Genomic DNA, 24,720 nt, shown 5'->3' with positions numbered 1-24,720 from the left:
TTTCTCTGTGCTCTTTCTTTATCAAATGCAAACTTGTATGAAATACTAAGTACATATCCAGTGTCTCTATTGAAGTTTTTATCGCAGAATCAAGTTTCCCTTGCTTCTCTAATCACAGTCCCAATGGGACAGTATTCTCGAATGTTCAAATACAATATTTTGTTTATTTAACAGGCTGCGCTCAGCCATTGCTTATTTTCCCAAATTCGTGTGCTTCGAGTGACTTTGATGTTCAACACAGTGATCAGTGATCGTGTTTTAACATCTCGTCCCAGGGTATGGATTTGGAAGTATAAACTCGCAAACTGGGGGAATATGTCGCACTCTTCTCAGGCCGTACCAATTTGCCAACAGCGAGTGTTCTAACATCTGAGGAACTAAACCATTCGGAACCTCACACAAGACAGAAACGATAGCAGCTCACATAATACATCAACAGAGCAAACTGAGAGAGAGAGAGAGAGAGAGAGAGAGAGAGAGAGAGATACCCCTAAACAAGCAACCGTGCATGTGTGGCAGAATATTAGCATGGTATCACGTATCGATACCGCTCTAGAGGCGTCGATGTTGGCAGTGGAATTACTAGTTCCCGTCAGACGCCGGTAGCAGTCACGTGGGATCTAGCGAAAACAGTGGTGCTACGCTTCCAGTGGCTCTGGACTATGAGCGCGCGCTGCTGCCGCAATATAGGACGGCTGGCGGCAGCCCACTCACATTTGGAGCCCCTTCGTTCCATGATGCTACACAGACACGTGGCCCCGACACCATCGTTCGTGGCTTAGTTCAGAGAGTCTCGTCCTTGTTGATACTGAGAGTTAGACTCTACTTCTTGCTGTATTATTTGTAAGGAGTCTTCATACATTGGAGAAATACGGGTTAAGTAAACTTTCTGTCCGTTGTGTTAACTTTTTCGCTAATCATTTCTCCTCCTGTCTAGTTTTCTTATGACGACAGGTGCCACAACACACCGTAGCCTAACTCCCCTTGCCATTGTGTACAAATTTATACACAATGATGAGCAATTCTGCCTTCTTAACTATCGAACACACAAGTCTCGCCTCGGAAACCAGAGGTTCTTACTAGGAACACATGGCGAAGCCGGCTCTGCAGGCAGCCGCTTTGACCAGTTCGCTGGCTGAAAGTATCATTGGTTCTCCATCCTTCGTTGTCATGGCCTACTGGCAGGCTTGGATACCAAATCCCTTTTCTCTTTAGTGGGCACGTAAGGTCGACAGCGCCCAGATCTATGTTCAAAAATGGTTCAAATGGCTCTGAGCACTATGGGACTTAACATCTGTGGTCATCAGTCCCCTAAAACTTAGAACTACTTAAACCTAACTAACCTAAGGACATCACACACATCCACGCACGAGGCAGGATTCGAACCTGCGACCGTAGCAGTCACGCGGCTCCGGACTGAGCGCCTAGAACCGCGAGACCACCGCGGCCGGCAGATCTATGTCGTAAACGTTTAAGGAGGAGAGAGAAATACGTCGGAAACCCACCCAGCAGTTCCACCTGAACGTTAGGTGTGGCTGCCGAGACCAGAGGAGGCTCAGAATATAGCAACTCTTCCTCGTTGTGTTCAACAGGTTGCTAAGGCGGCGATGGAGGGAACTGCTCAACATCCATTGGTTCCCACGCTGTGGAAGATGAACAATGCCATGACCTTAAGTAACAATCATGGTGGACGTGTGGCAGTCCCATTCCTTCATCTTCAGAGCGGTTCCTTAGGTGGCAGCTGGCTACGCTCTTGCTGCGGCCGTAATTCGTTCTTGTGACTTGTACACCCATTGTCTGTAACCGCAACCTCAAAAAGTAGTCGACCCTTGTGTGGGACTATCACTTCCGTCCACCCTGGTCAACACCCAGATGTATGGCTCCAAACCAACACAACCTTCCAGAAATAGTGTGTAAAACATGACTACTGGGGTGGGGGATAGAATGCAAAAGATCCAACAATGTATGTGGCAGCCCTCCAAGCAGGAACTCTGACAGACTACACCCCATTTACTGGATTGGTTCAGTACATGACTAAGAAGTGCAAAATATCATTTACTACCATGGTTTGGTCTGCCTTCCTCGTTTGAGTCCTAAATGTCCTGACTATCCTCTCCGCATTTGAGCTGGTTTCCGGATGGAAGGGAGGAGTAGTCATGTACTCGATACCATTACAGCGACTCTGATACCATAAACTGGCGGCCATTATTGGATATCAGTGTGACTGGTGCTTCCTGTATGGTAAATATGAATGTCAGCACACAGACAGTAGATCTTGCTGTTGCAATGACCATCCATGCTATGTAGGGGGAGCTGGACAGGGCAACCTCCTATATCAACCACATTTCCCCAAGAAAGGCTCCACGAAATCCATGTGTAATCCATCCCACAACTGAGGTGGTTGAGGCCAATATAAACGTCGTCAAGCTAATGCTTTCGTGTAACACAAACCCCAGTAAGAAGAATGCAGCAACGGGAGGAAATATGGGCAGAGTGAAGGCCGAATTACAAATCAGCATTCGTATGGTCATCACTCCCTGACGCCCATTGAGCTGCTCTTTCATACTAAAATAAGTTCGAAAATCGGAAAGGGTGTCCTTAGGAAATTGTTTGGGTGATCCTGTTTGAACTGTTGCAACAATTCTACGCAGCACTGGCTCGAGACTTGTGGCTACTGTTACTTCTTTGGCAGTAATGGGAAACTTTTTGCAGCGTTGATTCTAAAGCACAGTCAATCGCAAAAGAAACTGTTTCTTCCCTTTCAAACCCCGTATCCAGGCCTATGGCCAACCTGGGCAATGCATCAGCAATAGCATGCTGTACAGTGAGTCGAAAATAGATATCATAAAAATAATCGCTGAGAAATAATGCCCAACACTGTAGTTCTGAGTCATCTTATCAGGGAGTACAGCCTTAGGATTACACAACGATACCAACGATTTATGATCCATGACCAAGTGAAACTTAGTCATACAGGAAAATGTGAAACTTTTTAACACCATACACGATAGCCAGCAACTCTTTCTTTAACTAGGAGTAACTCTTTTGGGCGGGTGAGAAGGTCTTAGATAAGAAAGCAGTTGGTTTTTCTGATCCACCTGGCTTTCTGTGCGACGGCATGGCGTCAGTCCAATAATGGTTTGTGTCATTAGCCAGAATGAAGCTTTTCTTTGGATCAAACATAGCAAAGCAATGGGTAGAGCGTAAACATTGTTTTAGCCCACAAATAAGCTTACTGGCAAGCAAACAAATTTCACACCTTTCCTATGGAGGTAATTTAGAGGGTATGAGACGTCCGATGCATTTGGTATGAATTTGTTATAATACAAGGCTCACCTTGCCAAAGTCCAACTCAACCCCTTCCAGTTCCAAGGGATGGGCAACTTATCAAACGCTGTGAAGTGGTCATCAAGTGGTTTAATGCCCTCCCGACTTGACACGTGTTGTAAAGACTTGATACTGGATGCAAAAAAAAAACCGTAGAATTTTCTAATTTGCAAAGCAGATCACTATCACCCAGAGCCTGAAAGACTGCCTGTAAGTCTTTCACATGTTTTTCCCTGATGGTACCTGTGATAAATCATCCAGTTGCATACATTAGGATATGGAAAACTCGCTGCTCTATAAAATACTGAAAGATTCTAGGGCCAACACAACATCAGAAGGTGATCTGTTACACGTGATATCATGTATCGATACCACACCACGAGCATCATAGCAATGGAACAGCAAGTTTCTGTCCAATGCTGCGCTTCGTGGGCCCAGTGGTGCACGCACGCTGATCCATGCCTACAGTGCCTCTGGACTATGAGCGCCCTGTACCGCTGCAAAAGGACGGTCCGCGGCAGCTGCTCAGCCTACTTGCACTTGGAGCTATGTCGCTACAACATCAACATTTGTGCTTAGTACAGAAGCCTCACCCTAGTTGTTATTGTACGAGCTGGCCTCTAATTCTTGCTGCATTATTTGTAATGAGTCTTCATATCCTTGGAGAAATACAAGTTAAGGAATTAGTCTTCGTTGAAAACAGTCTTGGTTGCAAGTTTAGTTTTTTATTTATCAACTACGCGTTTCACCTTATTTAGGCATCTTCAGACTGATCTTAATTTGGTATTTCTTAGGACGACCCTTTAGACGATGTAGCTAAAGGGCATCGTCGAGTACATCAGGCCAACATCGCCTTCGTTAACATCAGTAAATACTTTCTAGATGGACGTGAGTGACTACAAGACCTACATAACGCGTACACGTTGGTGAACGTGTACGCGTTATGCACGCCTTGGAGTCACTCACGTCCATCTAGAAACTATTTACTGATGTTAACGAAGGCGATGTTGGCCTGATGTACTCGACGATGCCCTTTAGCTACATCGTCTAAAGGGTCGTCCTAAGAAATACCAAATTAAGATCAGTCTGAAGATGCCTAAATAAGGTGAAACGCGTAGTTGATAAATAAAAAACTAAACTTGCAACCAAGACTGTTTTCAACTAAGACTACTAAACACTGGTTTGCTGTTTCATGCCACAGATGGATTGGAAAAATTTCTATAGATAAGGAAATCTTCTGTTCTTTGTGTTAACGTGTTCGCTACAACACCACCTCTTCGATTCATTGTCAAAATGTCATGAGTCCTGGGTTTGAATCCAGCCACTGCTTAAATTTTGAATAAAAATTATTAGCAATGGCGGCGGAAGGCTTCTGGCATAAGAAATCGCCCTCATTCAGGAACGAGCCTTGTCAAAGAGGGTGGAGGAGAGAGTAAAGATTCAGGGCATTCTCTTGAACTTAAGACGGTGGAAGAATCATCAATGATCAGCGGCATTAGGACGCAGAAAGCAACGGAAACCACTGCATTAAAGACACGATGTGACGACGTGTATCCACAACACATGTGGTCTGTAACTGAAAAGCGGTATGATGATCTCTCCATTGGCAAAAGATTTCGGAATAGTTCCTCATTTGGACCTCCGGGAGCGGACTCCCGAATGGGAGGGGACCATGAAAAGAAGGTCGAATAACCGACGAAATGATAACGTTCTACGAGTCGGGCCGTGGAATGGCAAGTATTTGAACGTGGCAGGGAAGCTATAGGGTAATACCAGCAGCTGCAGGAAACGTTATAACGGGGGTGGCAGCCGTTATGAATAGGGAGGTAGGGCAGAGAGTGAGTTATTGCGAACAGTTCAGTGATAGGATTATTCTCATAAGAATCGACTGCAAACCAACACCGACAACAATAGCTCAAGTATACATGCCGACGTCACAAACAGAAGATGAAGAGATAGACAAAAATACTCTAAGAACCGCAGGAGGAGAAGCTATACATGGAAACGGCCGGGAGATATGGGAAGATTTCAGTTATATTACATCACAGTCAGGCAGAGATTCCGAAATCAGATACTGGATTGTAAGGCATACCCAGGAGCAAATACAGAGTCAGATCACAATTTAGTAATGAAGACGAGTAGGCTGAAGTTCAAGAGACAAGTCAGGAAGAATCAGCGCACAAAGAAGTGGGGTACAGAGGTACTAAGAAGAGATACTCTTGACGTTCTCTGAGACTATAGACACTGTGATGATGAATATCTGAGTAGGCAGTGTACCTGAAGAGGAATGGACATCTCTGATGAGGGCACTCACAAAATTTGGGAGGAAAACCGTAGGTACAAGGAAGACAACTGCGAAAAAACCATGGATAACAGATGGAATACTTTAGCCGATCGGAAAAAGAAGGAAGCACAAACAGATTCAGGGAGATTCAGGAATACAGAAACACAGATCACTAACGAACGAAATAAACAAGAAGTGCAGGGAAGCTAAGGAAAAATGGTTGCATGAAAAGTGTGCGAACTTCGAAAAAGAAATGATTGTCGGAAGCACTGACTCAGCATATAGAACAGTCAAAACAACCTACAGTGAAATTATAAGCAAGGTGGTAATATTAAGAGTTCAACGGGAACTCCATAGTTAAATGCTGAGGAGAGAGCTGATGGGTGGAAAGAGTGCGTTGAAGGCCTCCATGAGGGGGAAGACTTGTCTGACGACGTGATATACAGGGAAGAGATGGGGGATCCAGTATTAGAATGAGAATTTAAAACAGTTTTGTAAGACTTAAGATCAAATAAGGCAGAAGCGATTGATAACATTCACCGGAACTTCTAAAATCATTGGTTGAAGTGGCAACAAAACGACTATTCACGTTGGTGTGTGTGGAATGTATAAGACTGGCGATATACCATCAGACTTTCGCAAAAACGTCATCCACACAATTACGAAGATACCAAAAGCAGAAAAGAGCGAGAATTACCGCACAACCGGCTTAACAGCTACTGACAAGAATAATATAAAATAGAATGGAAAAGAAAATTGACAAAGCGTTAATGACGACCAGAGAGACATTTATGACGCTGTAGGTGGCATTGGAAGCAAGACTAAAGAAAAAGGCACGTTCAGAGGTTTTGTCGACATGGGAAAAGCGTTCGATAGTGTCAGATCGTGCAAGATGTTCACAACTCTGAGAAAAATAGGGGTAAGCTATAGAGAAAAGAGAAGAATTTACAGCATGTACAAGAAACAAAAAGGAAGACCAAGAACGAAGCGCTCGGATTAAAAAGAGTGCAAGACAGCGATGCAGTCTCTCTTCCCTACTGTTCAATGTATACACTGAAGAATCAACGAGAGAAACAAAATAAAGGTTCAAGAGTGGAATTAAAACTCAGCGTAAAAGGACATCAATAAGATTCGCTGATGACATAGCTGTTCTCAGTGAAAGTAAAGAAGAGTTGCAGGATTTGTTCAATGGAATGTACAGACCAATGAGTGCAGAATATGGATTGAGAGTAAATCGAAGAAAGACCAAGGTAATGAGAACTTGCAGAAATGAGAACAGCGAGAAACTTAACGTTACAGTTGGGGACCACGAAGTAGGCAAAGTTAACGAATTCTGCTACCTAGACAGCAAAATAATCTATGACGGATAGAGTAAGGAGGGCATAAAGAGCAGGTTAGCGCTGGCGAAAAAGGCATTCCAGGCCAAGAAAAGCCTGCTAGTGTCAAACATAACTCTTAAGGTGAGGGGATAACTTCTGAGAATATATGTTTGCAGCACAGCATTGTATGGTAGTGAGACATGGACTGTTGGGAAAACCAGAACAAAACGGAATCGAAGCCTTTGATATGTGGTGGTACAGATGAATGTTGAAAATTATGTGACAGACAAGGTAAGGAAAGAAGAGGTTCCCCACACAATCGGCGAGGAAAGGAACGTATGGAAAACACTGACAAAAAGAAGGAACAGGATGAGAGGACATCTGTTAAGGCATCAGTGGATAACTTCCACTTTTTTTTTTTTTTTTTTTTTTGACAGCATGTCACCTGCAAAATTTCCGTCCTGTTTCGGGTCCCTGGTTGGTGTCTCAAACAGCTGCTATTTAGTGCATTGTTTTCACTCGGTTTTTCACAAATTTCCGCTTACTCCTTCACCTCACATGCATTTACATACAATGTGATGAAATGTGATCTGAACAGACACTTCTGACAACACACTCAGTCACTGATTGACACACTGGTGTCGAAACATGTCTGGGTAAATATAAAAATAAACTAATTGTGTTTGCATAAAGCTGATTTCCAAAACAATCCAGTTTTCTCATTCTAATATTGGGTCCCATATCTCTTCTATATCGACTCCTGCTTATTCTTCTATCACGCCATCAGACTAGTCCACCTCCTCATAGAGGCCTTCAGTGTACTCTTTCCACCTATCCACCCTCGCCTCTCAGTTTGACAGCCGAATTTCCAACCCACTCTTAACGTTACCTCCCTTGTTTCTAATTTCACTGAAGATTGTTTTGTCTTTTCTATGTGCTGAGTCAGCCCTTCCGACAATTACTTCTTTTTCGATATCCTTACATTTATCATGCCGTCTTTTCGCCTTAGCTTCCTTGACCTTCCCATTTATTTCGTTCCTAACTGACTTGAATTTCTGTATTCTTGAATTTCTCTGAACATTTTTGTACTTCCTCCTTTCATCAATCAACAAATATTTCTTGTGTTGCGCATGGTTTCTTTGCAGTTGCCTTCTGTGCACCAATGTCTTTCTTTCCAGCATCTATGATTGCCCTTTTTGGAGATGTCCATTTCTCTTCACCTGAACTGTTCTCTGGGCTGTTTCTTGTCTGTACCCTTGGAAACTTCAATCGTATCACTTCGTTCTTCAGTACTTCTGTGTCTCACTTCTTTATACATTCATTCTTGCTGGCTTGTGTTTTAATGTTCAGTCTGTTTTTCATCACTGCTAAATTGTGAGTTGAGTCTACATCTGCTCATGGGTACGCCTTACAATCCAGTATCTGATTTCGAAATTTCTGTCTGATTGTGATGTAATCTAACTGAAAACTTCCTTTACCTTCCGACCTCTTCCAAGTATATATCTTGCTCTTGTGACTCTTGACCAGAGTATTCGCTATTACCAGATGATATTTGTTGCAGAATCAGTTGTCTTTCTTCTCTCTCACTCCTAGAACCATATTCGCCTGTAACCATATCTGCTACCCCTTCCTCTTCAACCGCATTCCAGTTCACCATGACTACTAGATTTTCATCTCGAATAGCAAATGGAAAAAGGGAGCACGGCGAAACTTATGGGTCGCAGATGGATTAAGCTGAATGTGAGCCAAAAAACTCTTCCTTTATCCAACGTTGGGACTGCAAAATTGTCTCAACGGCGTGAAAATGACTGAGTGGTGACACTAAATTATTTCGATCAACGAATTGGAAATGAAATGCTGTAAAACCTCCAAACCAAAAATACTTGATGCCGAAGCAGACCAGACCACTAATAATGTTACCTGCTACTCCACATTCTTATATAGGATGTCCATAATTAAAGTTCCAGTTTAAAAACGCTGCATAAAGAGAAACATTACGCAGAATGACGCCAAATTTGACAGTATATTATTGACGCTGGGATAAACGCCATGGAACAAAGAAAAAAAGTAATGAAACGCCTGAATATCCAGACCAAAAGACGCACGGTACACAGGTGTTCCTCACTTTGCGTCCGAGACGCCTGTCATGCCTGTCTCCACGCTAGATCGCGCGCTGCTGGCAAAAATGGTGACTGTCCGCCAATAGCCCTTGTTACGTTATATATATAAAAATTATATTTACTTTTTATTTATCAGGTGAATATTTTTTGTTAGAGCGTGATTCTTTCTCTCAGGGATATTATCTTTTCTTATACCTTTTACTTACGTGCATAAGTAAATATGAAACGGGTTCTTGAAGGGCCACTGTTATTTATGCACCAACTTTACATTTTGAACATGATGACTAAAATATAGTTGCCGTTAAATGAATTGAATGCAATTTTGTTAATTTCTATTTATTGATTGCAAAGCAAATCTCGAGAGAATTTCGATTGTTGCCGTGGAGCGGCCAAGATAAAACTTACTGAACTCATGGAATCTGTATAATTTAAAAAATGAACTTTAACGTTAAATTAATTATCTGTTGCAATTTAGAAAGGTTCTTACAACGAAATCCCTCGCATTTACAGTTACTGTTAACACTTTGAAAAATAAATTAATACTTCGGCGCGTAATGGCCGACCAGAGGCTGCATCGGAAGATGAGCTTCCCGTAGCGTAAATAACTGAAAAAAATGCTTATTAAAAATAATTAGGCACTGCGACCATTTGAGGTGACAACTGTTAGCAAGAAATTCATTTTGTGATAACAATAATTAGTTTATTTTAGCAGAATACAGAATAATTTCCATAAAATATGTGTTGCCGCTCAATGGCTGCCTTCCATATCGCGAAACAAAACAGTGCGTGTACCATAAAGTACGTCCGTCTTCCTCGGCCGTACAATCGCGTCCCTTAGCGATCCTTTTTTATTTTCACAGACATCTTTTAAATAAATATGCTACTTTTAAATTATCACTGAATATCAGTTTTTTAAGAACATTAACTGTATCTTTTATACTGATTATGTTCATAAAATACGTTAAGTGCTTACAAATAATTTTTAGTACACCCTTAACACTTCACAATATTGTTCACTGCTTACAACCGATAAAAATGTCAATATTTATGTGACGTACCGTCACACCCTGCAGAAGCCAGACACACTCAAGGATATGAAAAAACGCACTGGTCCATGTGTAGGTCTGGAGAAAATAATTACAGTATTTGAAAAGACAGGTGCTTTTGATGTGCAGTGTGGCAGAGGGAGAAATGCAGTTGGCCCATCGTCTGTCTGAGATAAGGCCACAGCATTGCAGAAGGTGTCGAGCAGTTGTGTGCAAACCTGCAGTGCATGGGGAACTGCCCGAACGTTGAACATGCCATCGGGAGCAAAGTGAATTAAATCCTACGAAGCATCCTGCATTACTATCCCTACAAAATCACTGGTGTTGAGTTGCTTCCTGCTGACCCGCTAGTGAGACAAACGTTCGCCCTGAATTTTCTTGCTCCATGGAAGAGGACAATGAATCGCCATGGAACATTCTGTGGACACAGGAAGCCCATTTCCATCTCCAAGGACACGTCAATACGCAGAATTGCAGAATATGGGCAACGGAAAATCTACACGTACATCAACGGATACCACCTCATTCCGCGGTGACGGTTGACGGCATCTTTGATCGTAGGGCCGTATTTTTCCAAGGGGACGAGTCCTGTGGGTCCTGTTACCTGTACTGTCGCTGGTAAACTGTCTGAGAGTCTTTTGCGCACCAACGTCCCGGCCGTCAAACAAGGTGGATTTTTACGGAAGATGGCGCTCCTCGATACATTACACAACCAGTGAAGCAGCTGCTGCAGAGGCATTTCGGAAAATATATATACTAAGATGGCATCTGTTCTTTCGGACATGCCCGAAAAAACAGATACCATCTTAGTATATATATAGTTAAGGCTCACCGGCCACTTGACCATCTTCTTCTTCTGTGCGAATGCACAAACAGTGCCCGAACTCTTACGGGAATCGGCAACGCGCCGCGAGTAATGAGTATAATGGGCGGGGGCACTACGAATGTAGTGCGGGACAATACGTTGAGAATGTGGGTTTCGCGGGAGGCGTGCCAGAGATAAATCCCTGCAGTTGCGCTATCCTCTGTGTCCTCGGTGGCTCAGATGGATTGCCGGCACGATAGCTCAGTGTGTTCGGTCAGAGAGCTGCTTGGCCTCTATAATAAAAAACTGAGAGAAAGGATCAACAACGATCTTCAATGGATGTCATGTGACGTCCGCAACGACCAAACACAACGATCAACAACGAACAAAATGAAAAAAAAAAAAACATGGATAGAGCGTCTACCATGTAAGCAGGAGATCCCGGGTTCGAGTCCCGGTCGGGGCACACATTTTCATCTGTCCTCGTTGACTTATGTCAACGCCTGTAAGCAGCTAAGGGTGTTCATTTCATTGTAATCTCGGAAAAGCTACAATAATGGACCGTCATTTCCCTACAGCCTGGTCGTCCAAATCAGGTGATATTAATCTGTGCAATTTCTATTGGGGGGGGGGGGTCAGGTTATCAGAAAGTGGTGTGTTCAGTGCTCCACTTATGAATGAGCAACGCATTCTGAACGTGATCCCAGAGACACACTCATCTGTTGCTGAACTTTCTGTTTCTCGATTTCACCTTGTGGGAGCGTACTAAACATGTTTTGCGGCAGTCTCACGAAAATTAGAGACCGATGTTGTTTTGCATTTATGCGACGGGTGTCAGGACAATTAAAAACCAATTTTTCCCACCTGATGTGGTACTACCTTGTCGTGGTGCATGGGCTTACCTAACTGACAATGCCACAATTGTTGACTGCTGAACTGGGGCAGTCATCCACATTGAATGTACGGATGGTGTAATGCAAAACTCAAACCGTAGCCGTCGTACTGCGATTCACCTGTCATTTGTAATCCACGTTAAGAAGCCTACAGCGCTATCTATTGGTACAGTTTCCGTAAGTTTTTTATATTACGTTTTCCCCTACGTCAATAGTAAGTTGTTCAAATCTGACGTCATTCTGAACAGTGATTCTCTTTCTACAGTGTTTTTAAAATGTAACTTTAATTATGAACATTCTGTAATAGCATCAATGACCAGTTGGCCCCTTAATGGAATTAGTTGACGAAAATAAGAGATTACTGTTTTGCCAGTTGCTTCCAGTAGGGGGGCTACTGATCTCATGAAACGCACCCAAAATGATCAACGAGGCTGCAGCTCCAGTATCAAGTTCAACTGAGTGTCCCAAATAGACAACTGGAGCACAAGCCTGTGAGCCGTTTTCCAGCTATGTGAGCTTGGAGAGCAAAGCGCGTTAAGGGGCTCCTGAAAGGCTCAAAATCATGAAAAGTTCAATTTTTACTTTTTTGCGTTTTCTGAATCTGCAGACTATTACCTTTTAATAGATATATAATTTATTCAATTCCGAAGACTACAACTATTTTTAATTTTTTTTTGAAATGTGTTCTACATGGGCGTGACCCACTGTGGCGCTGTTAAACTGCTGTCAAATGGTGTTATTATTAACGTCCGTGTTCATCAGGTACATATTAGTGATGTGAGATAAAGTATGTGTTGTGGCTAACCTATTTTCAGAGACTTAGCAGCACCTGAACTGTTGAAAAAGTGTATTCACGGAAAAACTCAAAACCCCAATGAAAGTGTAAATAGTGTTATATGGTCGAGACTGTATTTGTTGGAATAGAAACACTTCACTTTGGTGTGTATGATGCTGTTGCGACTTTCAATGATGGCAACATTGTAAGGTGCAAGGTATTTAGAAATATGGGAATGAAGATAGGTTCTAACATGGTACGAGCGATGCTTGCTTTAGACAAGGAACGCCTTCGGGCTGCAGACAGGGCTGTAAAAAATCTAGAAATACAAGCAAGAGTAAACAGGAGGAGGAACAAGAGGAAGCTGGAGGAGGAGTTTGCAGAGGATGAAGACAATGCATCCTATGGACCTGGAATGCACTAAAAAGTGAATCCAATCTTTGTCGCTAGATTCCCAAAACTTTTATTTTCTCATACTAATTACATGTTTTCTAAGGATCTTCCAAACATATTTGTTTCAAACTTTCAGTAAATGTTACACAGTACCTTCTGCATAATTTAACAAAGCCTTTTTCCAAAAAAACTGTATATTTTTGAATATATAAATAAAAAATTGCAAAAAAATGTTGTGAATTTTCATTACAATTGAAAAAAAATCATCTTTAATAACTGAACTAAAATTTTGTAAAATCCCTGTGTTAAGTTGTAGCCCATATTCCAATAAATAATCTGTAAAAAGTTCAACTTCCTACCTCAAATACTTTGTGAGGAAAGATGTAATTTATAAGCGTTATTTTAACATTGCAAGTATAGGACGTTCCGGAGCCCCTTAACAGCCAACTGGACATAGCACAGACAGCAGCGATGTGACCCCTGCGGATGCACTTGAAACAAACTTCATCGAACTGTCGATGTTTCCACCACTTACGCTGTGTGTGGCAACATAATCGAAAGAACCACCCGACGCCCAGGGATGAGGGGCTCTCTGCTGAGCCAGACCAAGAACTGGGACGACCACAGCGCCTCTCGCGTGAGGGCAAGGTCCAATTGCGGGAAAAGTTTAACCGAGTAGCGGCGAGACCGATTCTTGGCAAATATGGGTGACCCGGGCACGTCTGCCCCTAGTAAAGGAGATACTGCTGTGCCATCTGACGATGCACTACGAGAAGAACTAACGTCCACTTCCGCTATGTGGCACTCAGCGACAAAGCCTTCCTGGACCGCCGAAGAAAGCTCATGCGACCGTGGTAACTGTGCCGCATCACCTAGAGATCGGACAGACAACTCTAAGACGTCCGCTTAAAAAGATTTCTTTGGAGCTAGCTGAAAAATTACTTCGTGGACAATGGAATTGGCATAAGATACGCCACACCGACTCGTATAAAACTTACAGTCTCTAGAAAAATGGTTCAGATTGCTCTGACCACCATGGGACCTAACATGTGAGGTCATCAGTCTCCTAGGACGGTTTTAAAACAAATGGTTCAAACGGCTCTGAGCACTATGGGACTTAACATCTGAGGTCATTAGTCCCCTAGAACTTAGAACTACTTAAACCTAACTAACCTAAGGACATCACACACGTCCACGCCCGAGGCAGGATTGGAACCTGCGACCGTAGCAGTCGCGCGGTTCCAGACTACAGCGCCTAGAACCGCTCGGTCACAGCGGCCGGTTACAATCTCTAGACCACGGTGTCCGAAACTGTGTTCCGTGGAAGTCTGGTATTCCACGGGAAGTGAATAAGTGCTCCGCTAAAGAGAGATATTACTAACGAGGTATTTCAATTTTGACTTGTTTTTTTATTTTTAAAGATTTTGAAAATGTTCAAATGTGTGTGAAATCTTATAGGACTTAACTGCTAAGGTCATCAGCCCCTAAGCTTACACGCTACTTAACCTAAATTATCGTAAGGACAAACAAACACACCCATGCCCGAGGGAGGACTCGAACCTCCGCCGGGATCAGCCGCACAGTCCATAACTATAGCGCCTTCAGACCGCTCGGCTAATCCCGCGCGGCCTTAAAAATTTTATTATGACATCTATGTTATTACTTACGATTTAGAACTAAAGTAATAACTGAATGAAACAAGTTTATTTTTCAAAAATTTTGTTACTTTCTGATGTGTTGGCAGATGTGCCAACACCTTGTAGTTAGAGGAGGCCGAAATGCACGCTATAATCTAACGCAGACTGGCGTCAGGTCTGGAACAGGATACGTAATGAATGCTATAAAGAAAAGTACGTAGCTGCTGGAATACTTAACTTTAATCCATCATTTGTATACAGCATTCTTGATGATACAAGTGAGACTCTCTCTAGAAATGGTTAATGGCGCCTTGCTAGGTCGTAGCCATGGACTTAGCTGAAGGCTATTCTAACTGTCTCTCGGCAAATGAGAGAAAGGCTTCGTCAGTGTAGTAGCTAGCAAAGTCGTCGTACAACTGGGACGAGTGCTAGTACGTCTCTCTAGACCTGCCGTGTGGTGGCGCTCGGTCTGCAATTACTGACAGTGGCGACACGCGGGTCCGACATGTACTAATGGACCGCGGCCGATTTAAAGCTACCACCTAGCAAGTGTGGTGTCTGGCGGTGACACCACACTTTCATTAACCTTCAAAATAAACAAGGTATTCCATCAAATTACCACGATTCTCAAAGTGCTCCGTCAGTGGAAAAGCTTGCGAACCCCTGTTCTGCACAAACCCTGTACCTCTGCTATTCGTACTGCGTACGACTCATAAACCGATTTCGCCGTTGATTTTCCTTAAGGCGCACTTCCCTAACATGTGATTTACGCTCAGAATGTGCTGTCAGCGCAACGCATACACAACACATTAACTTTCAACGAAGGACCCGGCGGGGGTGGCCGAGCGGTTCTAGGCGCTACAGTCTGGAACCGCGCGACCGCTACGGTCGCTGGTTCGAATCCCGCCTTGAGCATGGATGTGTGTGATGTCCTTAGGTTAGTTAGGTTTAAGTAGTTCTAAGTTCTAGGGGACTGATGACCTCAGATGTTAAGTCCCGTAGTGCTCAGAGCCATTTGAACCATCAACGAAGGAGGTTTGACGCGCGGACAAAGCTACTGCGCCGACTTATGAAGAAAGGACGTATCAGAAAGGATGAGTGCACTCATGTCTACAGTGTCAGCAACTTTCTTTACCTTGCAGTAGAACAAGAAGCGTTACTGTTAGTTGTCGCTCGTGCCGGCCGGAGTGGCCGTGCGGTTCTAGGCGCTACAGTCTGGAACCGAGCGACCGCTACGGTCGCAGGTTCGAATCCTGCCTCGGGCATGGATGTGTCTGATGTCCTTAGGTTAGTTAGGTTTAATTAGTTCTAAGTTCTAGGCGACTGATGACCTCAGAAGTTAAGTCTCATAGTGCTCAGAGCCATTTGAACCATTTTTTTTGTCGCTCGTATCCCGAGGCCTACATCACAAGACGTGACAACTGCAGGTCTTAACGAGTACAACCACCCGCCTCCGGTGGGGAGCGAGTAACTATGCCAGACGAGTTTAATAACTCTTGACTCCGTATTTCAATGCATTCAAGTTCTCGATATCACACGAAAAAATTGAGACCTTTAGCAGGTACCTTTTCAATTAAATACTGATTTCCCGTGGATCCTGCACGGAGCTGAGCGTTCGCTGAGTGTGGCGGGCAGGCCGACTAGTGTGACGTCACAAGTTGTTATTGTTGCTGCTGGTGCTGTTTTATCTGCAGCAGCTGCTGCTGCTGCCATAATACCATAAATGGGTCGCCAATGGTGATGGCAACGCGAGCACGTGTAAGTCCGACTCGACGCCACTTTTTACAACTCTTTCTCGGGATACTGGTTTAAAAGTATGAACTCGCAATCTGGGGGAATACACCGCGTTCTGTCTGGCCCGTATCAAGTTTGCGACAGCGAGTTTTGTAACATCCGAAGATCTAAACCAATCGAAACTGGACAAAACACAGGAATGTCAACGTAACACATCATACGTCAAAGGAGCAAACCGCGAGAAAGTCAAGCAGCCGTCTATGAGTGGCAGCCGCCTATGTCTGCCTTGTAATCTCGCGAACACAAGAGTGAACAGTAGACTTGGCCACTGTTTCTATGTTTCGATACAGTGTATCGATATCTGGAACTGTTTCAGTGTTTCGGAACGGCTATGGTTCACTGTTTCGAAACAGTGGTGTTTCATTCCGCCATTTTCTCGGATCTCGAGCCAGACACAGAAACTGTATCGTTGTTTCAAAATAAGACTGTTTCAGTCCACCTGCGCCTGGAACGGACTAATTGTATCGAAACAGTGATGATTCATTCCGCTCTGTGTCGGACGAGATTCGGGTTCGGCACAGGTACTGAAACACAACATACCACTTCATGAAACACTTTCAAGAGTGTCGAAATCTTTTGACAAGCAATAGCATGAAGCTCAAGATATCCGAAAATAAAGCTTCGTTTCTAGCTGACTGTCCTATTCCGAAATGGCGTAACATCTGCTTTATACACACTAACCAAACAATAAAACAACGCATACTATTCGCATTCAAAATAATAAATATGTGAAAATCATTCAGTTAAATTACACTTTTTTTATAACATACGCTTCTCTGTTCGTGTACAGTAATCATATTAAGAAACGCAAGTAAGACTACAACATTTTAAATAAAAAAAGGCGTAGAGTGACAGTTATTAGACATGTATATAAATTTGATGTAGGTATAATTGCAAGCAATCTGTTTGACATATCACTGATAGTGTAACGGTGAACGGGAAGCATCGTAAATTCATAGTAACGGTTCTAAACACCTTGAAACACAATTTTTTTCTGTTATATTTTGTTATTTATTCGAATTATTTGGCGTTATTTGTGAGTCTACAGTCACTGTGTCTATTATCCACAATGATTCCCTTTGTGTGCATGGAAATTAGCAGGATGGGTATATTAGCCATACTAATAGAATGTGGGAATCCCAGTAGCATATCCGTTGTTTCTGCAGTTTGCTACCACCTCCAGTTCCGTTCGTGGTGGTTCTTCTGTCTTCAGCTATGGCTTTCCTCAGCCAATTGAAAAGTATGAAACTCACATGACACAAAAGCAGCGCATTTGCTGCAGGAAATACGAAACTGCCAAGACGCCTAAGTGATAGTTTCATACTTTCTGCGATATGATTAGCGCTCTCGCACCTCATTTGTGTTTATATGGACATACTTATACAGTAGACATTCCAGATGATAAAATGTGTAGGTTTATTAGATTACAAAACAAACTGTTTCACTGTTTCGAAACACCGTACCGAAACATTACATTGTACTGTTTCATTCGTTTCGAAACATTTACGTGTTTCAGTCTGCCCATCTCTAGTGAACAGTGTCGGCGGCCGCTCCGACCTTCTTGCCTCGAACACCAGATGCCCGTTCCAACATAAACAGCGCAGGCACTCCCTGTCGACAGCTGCAGTGACCAATCTGCTCGCTGACAGCATAGTTCGTTCCGCGCCCTCCGGTGCCATGACTCATCGGCAGCATACCAAACATGTAACTCCCGCCTCACTCCCACGGAATGGCCGCGCGGGAGTAGCCGACCGCTGCAGTCGTGGACTGTGCGGCTGGTCCCGGCGGAGGTTCGAGTCCTCCTTCGAGCATGGGTGTGTGTTTTTGTCCTTAGGATAATTTAGGTTAAGTAGTGTGTAAGCATAGGGACTGATGACCTGAGCAGTTAAGTCCCATAAGATTTCACACACATTTGAACATTTTTTTTCCCACGGAATACTGTAAATCCATGGCACACTCACGCCGAGATTATCTTCAACAGTTCTCAACATTTCCTTAAGTTTCCTGGGTCGGTAGAATATCGGCTTCATTCCTTTCCTATTCACAATATTTCCTATTTTCCAAGTTCTTTTATCACATAATGGAAGTCGCCCTGTGTCCTGGTCCTCATTGTTTTGTAGAATGGCATAACGTCTTGGTTTTCTCGACAGCGTGCACATCCGAAAATTACCTCGAGCAATTAAACAGAGAACCGACTCGTGGAGATAACATCTTGGACCTACTGATAACAAACAGACCCGAACTTTTCGACTCTGTAAGCGCAGAACAGGGAATCAGTCATAATAAGGCCGTTGCAGCATCCCTGAATATGAAAGTAAATAGGAATATTAAAAAAGGGAGAAAGGTTTATCTGTTTAGCAAGAGTAATAGAAGGCAGATTTCAGACTACCTAACAGATCAAAACGAAAATTTCTGTTCCGACACTCACAACGTTAAGTGATTATGGAAAAAGTTCAAGGCAATCGTAAAATGCGTTTTAGACAGGTACGTGCCGAGTAAAACTGTGAGGGACGGGAAAATCCCACCGTGGTTCAACAACAAAGTTAGGAAACTACTGCGAAAGCAAAGAGAGCTTCACTCCAAGTTTAAACGCAGCCAAAACCTCTCAGACAAACAGAAGCTAAACGATGTCAAAGTTAGCGTAAGCTGGGCTGTGCGTGAAGCTTTCAGTGAATTCGAAAGTAAAATTCTATGTACCGACTTGACAGAAAATCCTAGGAAGTTCTGGTCTTACGTCAAATCAGTAAGTGGCTCGAAACAGCATATCCAGACACTCCGGTATGATGATGGCATTGAAACAGAGGATGACACGCGTAAAGCTGAAATATTAAACACCTTTTTCCAAAGCTGTTTCACAGAGGAAGACCGCACTGCAGTTCCTTCTCTAAATCCTCGCACAAACGAAAAAATGGCTGACATCGAAATAAGTGTCCAAGGAATAGAAAACCAACTGAAATCACTCAACAGAGGCAAGTCCACTGGACCTGACGGGATACCACTTCGATTCTACACAGAGTAAGCGAAAGAACTTGCCCCCCTTCTAACAGCCGTGTACCGCAGGTCTCTAGAGGAACTGAAGGTTCCAAATGATTGGAAAAGAGCACAGGTAGTTCCAGTTTTCAAGAAGGGTCGTCGAGCAGATGCGCAAAACTACAGGCCCATATTTCTGACGTCGATCTGTTGCAGAATTTTAGAACACGTTTTTTGCTCGCGTATCATGTCATTTCTGGAAACGCAGAATCTACTGTGTAGGAATCAACTTGGACTCCGGAAACAGAGATCGTGTGAGACCCAAATCGCTTTAATTGTTCAGAGACCCACCGGAAGGCGTTAGATACAGTTCTGCACTGTCGCCTGATAAGCAAAATAAGAGCCTAGAGAATATCAGACCAGCTGTGTGGCTGGATTGAAGAGTTTTTAGCAAACAGAACACAGCATGTTGTTATCAATGGAGAGACGTCTACAGACGTTAAAGTAACCTCTGGTGTGCCACACGGGAGTATTGTGGGACCATTGCTTTTCACAGTATATATAAATGACCTAGTAGATAGTGTCGGAAGTTCCATGCGGCTTTTCGCGGATGATGCTGTAGTATACAGAGAGGTTGCAGCATTAGAAAATTGCAGCGAAATGCAGGAAGATCTGTAGCGGATAGGCACTCGGTGCAGGGAGTGGCAACTGACCCTTAACATAGACGAATGTAATGTATTACGAATACATAGAAAGAAGGATCCTTTATTATATGATTATATGATAGCGGAACAAACACTGGAAGCAGTTACTTCTGTAAAATATCTGGGAGTATGCGTACGGAACGATTTGAAGTGGAATGATCATATAAAATTAATTGTTGGTAAGGCTGGTGTCAGGTTGAGATTCATTGGGAGAGTCCTTAGAAAATGTAGTCCATCAACAAAGGAGGTGGCTTACAAAACACTCGTTCGACCTATACTTGAGTATTGCTCATCAGTTTGGGATCCGTACCAGATAGGGTTGACGGAGGAGATAGAGAAGATCCAAAGAAGAGCGGCGCGTTTCGTAACAGGGTTATTTGGCAAGCGTGATAGCGTTACGGAGATGTTTAGCAAACTCAAGTGGCAGACTCTGCAAGAGAGGCGCTCTGCATCGCGGTGTAGCTTGCTGTCCAGGTTTCGAGAGGGTGCGTTTCTGGATGAGGTATCGAATATATTGCTTCCCGCTACTTATACCTCCCGAGGAGATCACGAATGTAAAATTAGAGAGATTCGAGAGCGCACGGAGGCTTTCCGGCAATCGTTCTTCCCGCGAACCATACGCGACTGGAACAGGAAAGGGAGGTAATGACAGTGGCACGTAAAGTGCCCTCCGCCACACACTGTTGGGTGGCTTGCGGAGTATAAATGCAGATGTAGATGTAGACCTAGTATCACCGACGGAATACCTGTTCGATCTAAAGACTTTCGTCAGATGGATGATGCAAGCTGCGTTCGTTGAAATACTGGTCTGTACACAGAATGAGCGAGTCATCTACTTGCTCTACATTTAATGAACACATCTAAAAAAGGCAACTCTGCGTCCTTCTCCATATCCACCATAAACCTGTATATACATCTACATCTACGTCCGTACTCTACAAGTCACCCTAGTCATTTCCCTTCCTTTTCCACCAGCAAATGCAATGAGGGAAAAACCACTGTCTGTGTGTTTCCATACGAGTCCTAATTTTTCTTAACTTGTTTTCGTGGTCATTACGTGAAAAGTATGTTGGCGGCAGTAGGATCGTTCTGCAGTCAGCTTCAAATGCCGATGTCTAAATTTTCTCAGTAGCGTTCCTCGAAAAGAACGTCGCCTTCCCTCCAGAAATTCTGATCTGAGTTCCTGAAGAATTTCTGTAATACTTCCGTGTTGACAAAAATTCTTTTAATAAACCTAGCAGCCCACTTCTGAATTGATTCGATGCCTTCCTTTAATCCGACGTGGTGCGGATCCCAAACACTTGGGCAGTACTCAAGAATGGCTTGCAGTAGTGCTCTATATGTGGTCTCCCTAACAAATGGAACTCACTTTCCTAAGACTGTCCCAATAAATCAAAGTCGACTAGTCGCCTTCCCTATTACAATCCTTATATGCTTGCTCCATTTCATATCGCTTTGGATTGTTTTTCCACCCATCTGCATTAACTTAAAGTTTTCTACATTTAGAGCCCTATGTTTGGATGTACGCTGTTCATACGGCCAATGGTAGAGTAGCAGAGCCTGTTAAATAAACACAAGATTATATTTGAGCATACGAATATGCTTCGAACGATTAGGACTCTGTGATTCGAGAAGCAGCGGAAAGTAGACTCTGTGATAAAAACTTCAATAGCGATACCGGATACGCACTTAGCAATGCATAGAAGTGTGCACTTGGTAAAGAAAGAGCACAGAAAGAGACTTCTTGTAGATTGCCGCCCAGAGTGAGTGATGGCTCTGCAAGCAACGGTGGATTTAGTGCGTAAACGTAATCTATGGTCACAGACGGTCCCACCTCAGTTCGCACCATTTCTGTGGTGTCCCCATGGCGTAATACAGCCACCAATCAGATGCCGTCCTTTGGGCAAGAAAGAGAAACCCTCACCCGTTTCACGAAGTCAGACGATGTTGATGAGGTAGTCATCAAAAGATTTTATCCTAATTTGACGCGGCAAGTTTACTGGGAACTTTTTATCCAATGACTCTGTCGCTAAAAACTTCGCTCGGATGAGCTCAGTGGACTGCTGAGTTAAACGGAAAACATGGTTTATGGCTTCCTCCAGAATAGGAGGGGGAAGGAGGACACAACAGCTGAACACCTTGTTCAAAGTACAAGGGCAGCCACAAGCACACTAGGAAAAATCCCCGTGATTACTGGAGTCAGAGGCGCTCATGTTTCAGTGTATGGTAGAGTAAGGTTATAGACAGGACACCATGAAAGAAACTAGGTCAGTACAGGACCATCATTTATGGAACTGTTTCCAGAAGAGTGACTTTAGTTTGTTTCATCAGAACTTTAAGGACTGAAAAATAAGATATATGAGCTCCTTGTATGACCGGAAGAAATGGAAAATTCCGAAAGGATTGATGTTCCGTGCCTTTCTGATCTCCAGATAATCACAGCGACAGAGAAATTAACTATAAGGGATTATAGACTAGCATCATTTTTATGTAAAGTCAACATGGAAAAAGAAAAGTTCCAACATATCTAAATGTTGGACATACCTACATCTACAAGATTAACCTGCAGTTCACGGTTAAGTGCCCGGCAGAGAGTTCATCGAATCATCTTTGAGCTATCTCTCTACTCTCGAACAGCACGGCAAAATAACGAACACTTAAAGCTTTCCATGTGAGCTCTGGTTTCTCTTATTTAATATGATGATTGTTTTTCGTGTGTAGGTGTGCTCTAACAAAATATTTTCGCACTCTGAAGAGAAAGCTGGTGACTGAAATTCCATGAGAAACTCTGTAGCGGCGAAAACACTTTTGTTTTAACGATTGCCGACACAATTCGTATAACATATCCTTGGCACTCTGTCGCTTATTTAGCGATAATACAAAACGAGCTGCCCTTCTTTGAGCTTTTTCGATGGCCTCCTCCAGCTCTATCTGATGTGGATTCCACATTCCAGAAAAGGGACAAGCGTAGTGTAAGAAGTTTCTTTAGTACACCTGTTACATTTTCTAAGCGGTCTGCCAATAAACCGCAGTCTTCCCTTTCCCCACAACATTATCTATGTGATCGTTCTAATTTATTTGTAACTGTAATCCCTAAGTATTTACTTGAATTTACAGCCTTTAAATTTGTATATTTATCAACTGATATTTAGAGGATTCCTTTCAGTGATCATGTGGATGACTTTACATTTTTTTTTCATTATTTAGAGTCAATTGCCACTTTTTTGACCATACAGATATCTTATCTAAATCATTCCGCTACTTGTTTTGATAATCTGATGACTTTATAAGATGGTAAATGACAACATCATCTGCAAACAATCTAAGAGGCCTGTCCCTGACGTGTTCACTGCTTCTGGCTCTTGCTTAAGTTGTGACGTCGAAAGGCGAAGTCATTCACCTATCATAAACGGTTTTATAAGGATTGAGCTGCGTGCTGGTGTGCGCATTTGTGTTGTGAGGCAGAAATGTGGAATGCCCACGTAGTGACTCCTGATGAGAGTTTGGAAACTCGTTCCGCTCGACCATTCCCCTCTGTGTGAGCTGGTGTTGTCCTTCGTTCTCAATCTTCGATAACCTGCTGTAGTAAATTGGAAGTGAAATTGGAACCTTCACCAATAATTATAGAAGACGGTGAGCCATATTTCAAAATCCACTCTTTAACAAACATTCGTGCCACACTCTCTGCACTTCGGTCTGTCATTGGTGTCACTAATAGATATCTCAAAAAATGATCCAAAATGGTCAAAATATAACGATTTCCATCGTTTGTTTTCGGCAGAGGTCCTACGATGTCAAGTCGTATTCGTTCAAAGGAGCGCTCGTTTCTGGGAGTTCTTGCGGATGTGCTTTGGTTTTGCCCACATCATTCCGTTTTTTGCATGAGTCACAACGTGAGACGTAACTGTAAGCATCAGTTTTCCGGAATGGCTACCAATAGAGATGTGCTATTTGTAGGTTAGCTGCCTTTTTGCCACTATGTCCTATCAATGGGCTGTCATTATATTCTTTTGACACTTGTTTCCATAGTACTTCAGGTACGACAATGAGATTTCTTTTAACAGTAATCTTGTACAGTATCCCATCAATGACTTCGAATTTAGGATCATGTTTCCATGCTTGACGCTGAATGTCAGCCTCATGTACATTTATTAAGTCCTCTTCCTGGCCGGTTGTGAAACATGTTCTCACCTTACTACTTAATCCATCCACAGTACTGTGCAGCTTCCAAGGTCGGTGGACTATGTTGAATTGATACACACTTAACCGCAAAGTCCATGTAGTTAATCTACTACTGGGGTCTTTTAGGTTGAGTAAGCACTCCACTGCGGCGTGATCTATCACTTCCAAAAAGCTTTGATTGTACTTTATGCCATAGACAAGACCATATAACCCCTTTCCTGTTGTCAAATAGCTGAGCTCAGCCTTGTTCAAAAGACGAAAAGAAAATGAAATTGGAAGCTCTTCTCCGTTAATTATCTGCAAAAGAACCTCGCCAACAGCTAAATTGATAGCGTCAATTTCTAGGATGAAAGGTTTCAAGATATCTGGATAAACCAATACAGGAGTTGTCAAAGCTGCTTTCAGTGCGTCCATCGCTTGTGAACATACAGAACTCCAATTAAAAACTGCTCCTTTTTTTCAGTAATTGAG

The sequence above is a fragment of the Schistocerca cancellata genome, chromosome 8 (assembly GCF_023864275.1).
Source record: "Schistocerca cancellata isolate TAMUIC-IGC-003103 chromosome 8, iqSchCanc2.1, whole genome shotgun sequence".
In the NCBI taxonomy this organism is placed as follows: Eukaryota; Metazoa; Arthropoda; class Insecta; order Orthoptera; family Acrididae; genus Schistocerca; species Schistocerca cancellata.
Note: the sequence above shows the minus strand (reverse complement) of the source record.